The 3,182-nt window shown below is 41.4% G+C and overlaps 1 long non-coding RNA gene across 2 annotated transcripts in view; it reads right to left on the bottom strand.

Annotated features, from left to right (window-relative positions):
- Positions 1-6: 6 nt before the first annotated feature.
- LOC109964766 (uncharacterized) overlaps positions 7-3,182 on the bottom strand; it is a 22,119-nt gene continuing 18,943 nt past the window's right edge. For both annotated transcript variants that reach the window (XR_002275549.1, XR_002275550.1), the window contains exon 3: positions 7-159. This is a non-coding gene — a long non-coding RNA (uncharacterized LOC109964766). The remainder of the gene's footprint in view (positions 160-3,182) is intronic.

The raw sequence follows: 3,182 nt of genomic DNA, 5'->3' as shown, positions 1-3,182 counted from the left end.
AGCGTCGAAGAGTTGTCGTAGTATGTTGCCTTCTGCATTTCTGAGAGAAGAGGTGGCGTCTGCTTGTGCTCCGGTCCTTGCTGAAACCCGCTGCCGGAAGACCATTTGGCACCGGGGGTCACGTGACGGTGTCTCTCCAACGGTCCCCTGCAATCTGACCTGAAAGGTTAGGAGAGGCAGAATAAAGAAATGGGAGCGATAAATCCATCTTCCTTCAATGAAAGGCGCCATGACATGAATAGAAACCACTGCTTTTCTTTCCTCCCCCCTGCTCCCCCCTTACCCTCCCCCTTCCCTCTGAGCCCAGTGCACAGCCTGTAGACGCTCTGGTGGAGAGAGGGCACCATGAGGGCAAACTGTTCCCTCTCTCACTCTCTTTCTCTCTCTATCACACGCACACTTTGCCTGCCCAAATACACACTTATTTAACAAGCTATTAATGTTGCATTCTCATCGAAATCTTACCTTAATTTGTTTAATTAAATCACTTATTATTATTAGGTGTAAATAATTAGCAAATTGTTATTATGAATAGTGGTAGTAGTTGTAGAATTATTCATTTTTATTGATTCACTAATGGTCGTTGTTTTCAGCAAGTAGCCTAATGAGATAATTACAGTGCTTCACCTTTGAAATTGTAAATAAAATGAAATAAACTCTCTTTCTGAATTGTTTTAAACAATACTAGCCTATGAGATGGGTTGTATTTTTCCTGCTTCTTCTTTAGGTTATTTTAACGTTTATTATTTCTTGTATTTTTGTAATAAAGTCATATCATATTTGTTGTTGTTCTTCATGCTAAATGTGACGTTTTGTTGTGTGAATGTGGCCTTTTTTTTAAAATATTTTCCCTTTTTGACTGATGTAGGTAGCCTATTTCTGTCAACCTCTGCCTTCCACTTAAGATTTGGTGTATTCCGACTGCCTGTTACCTCACTCATCCTCACTCAGAGGAGTCTGTCTCCGGAAGCGATCATTGCTGCTAATGTTATTCTTGGAGTAACAAAGGAAAAACGTAGCCTACTAACGGTGATATTACAAAGGTCGACATACTGTGAGATGTAGGAGTTAAATTTCTATGATAAAAAGAATTATCTCACAAAAAAAAAATAGTAATAATAATAATACCCTGTAGGTCGGGATTAGATTTAAATACCTTCCCAATTCTATTTGGTTACAATGGCATGCTAAGACAAAATCAATGAATGAACATCTGAGTGTTTAAACAGATAAACAGATAGATGGATAGATAGATAGATAGATAGATCCCCGGAAGAAACTTCCAGACTCAGTGATCCATTAGGGTCGAGCTGCACAGGGCTCTATTATGGTCCCTTAAGGGAAAAAGAGAGGTAGAAGAAACAGCAGTGTGAGCCCCCATAGACTCCCTATCTCGCGCTCACCGCTGGTGTGGGCCTGTGACCGCGAGAGGCCGGCTTGTCAAGCGCGAGAGAGCACCTGGCATTCATCTCTCCTCTGGAGATAAAATGTTTAACGGGGAGAAGCCGCTGCCTCTGCCATTAGACAGCCCATGCCTCTGTATGCTAACGCCACAGCTAACTATTTGGGCTCACCAGCAGTTACTGATGCCAATAATTAATTCCCCGGAATAACATCGCGATAACTGGTGTAGCCATCAGTTCTGTTTTATGTTATAAAATTAGGCCACTTGCTTAATTGGTGGCTTGCTTAACAACGTCAATGTGGAAATGTAGAAAACATTTTTAAATAATGTGAAAAACGAAAAGAAAGGAGAATTAGTTTAAGCGGCATAGGTGTACCAACGTTGGATGAGCCTGTCAAGACAGAATTACAAGCAAACAAACAAATAAATAAGCTTAGATATTGTGATTTATTTTTTAAATAGCCTATGCGGTAGGCCTATTTTTAAAATACCACCAGAGGTCGGAATGATCCATTTAAGAAATAAATAGCAGATAGTAAAAACTGAAAAAATGAGACCGAATGCAAACCATAAAAATAATATCTTTCTTACGAATAAATAAACAATTAAATAATCCCTATGTCAAGTGCGAATATTTATAGAGTACACAGCCCATCTTTTCTTTAATATAATACTATTATTACTTTTCTTTTTGTGTAAGATTAGACAGTCCAGCCCTGCTCCAGCTCTCAGCACGTCACACATGTCAGCCATTTATCTTTCTAGTAGACAAGCTGGAATCCTAATTATTTACTCTGAGGAATAGTCCCAAGTAGTCCCAAGGAGAGGGAGAGGGAGAGGGAGAGAGAGAGCCCGTGGCAGTCAGTGTAGGAGGAATATGTTATTAAATCATATCGCTGTTTCGCCATTAAATGGGACACGTAATGTCTCTGCCACTAGCTTGTAGGGCTACAGCTTAATACAATCACCAACTTTACTAGACGCCTGCCTGCATAATCCACTTATACTGACAGAGAAATGGCCAACCAAACAAAAACAGAGAGAAAGAGGGAGGCAGAGAGAGGTCGGCCTTGGTGTCCAGTGTCTGTGCTTTATCCTGGGATATAAAATTACAAATGGCCATGAAAAGCTATGCAGGCAGGGAGACAGAGAGAGAATGCATTAACTTGGACAATCTACGTATTCCTTATCCCATTAACAGACACACAGAGGGAGGGGGGGGAGGGGGGGGGACAATTATACAGACCAGAGCCCAAAAACAATAAAGGATTGGCCTGATCAGAGCTATTGTTGCTATGTTTACGGCCTTGATTTAGGCTGACATCACCAAACAGTAAAGCCTCCACGTGTGAATAAAAATTACACATAGCTCTATAAACATTTCAGTGAAGAATAAATAAATATCTAAATGTAAGACTGGCAAAATAATAAAATGGAGGCCCGTGGGAAAGGGGGAAAGGGGAATCGCCAGGGAGAAGTGGCTCGTCCACAACAGGGAAATGGTCGGTTTTGTAAATAAATAGCTAGAGTCTAAGAGGCATAGACAGAATGGGAGAACAGATGAGAGAGGAAAAAGCACAGAAATGGAAGTCCGAAAGAAGAAGGGGGGCCGCTTGCAGCGGGTAGCCACGGCAGCTTAAAGCATTGTGAACTCTTCCTGAACCAGGATTGAAGTCATATGGCCATAAATCACTGAGCCAGCCACTCCGCCGTTCACAAACTGCACAGCGAACAAACACACCCTGTATTTCTGATTTGTCGTTGGAGCTAGTGCATT

The sequence above is a fragment of the Monopterus albus genome, unplaced genomic scaffold (genome assembly GCF_001952655.1).
Source record: "Monopterus albus unplaced genomic scaffold, M_albus_1.0 scaffold92.1, whole genome shotgun sequence".
Lineage (NCBI taxonomy): Eukaryota > Metazoa > Chordata > Actinopteri > Synbranchiformes > Synbranchidae > Monopterus > Monopterus albus.
The sequence above is the reverse complement of the archived record's forward strand: the minus strand, read 5'-3'. Positions and strand labels throughout refer to the sequence as shown.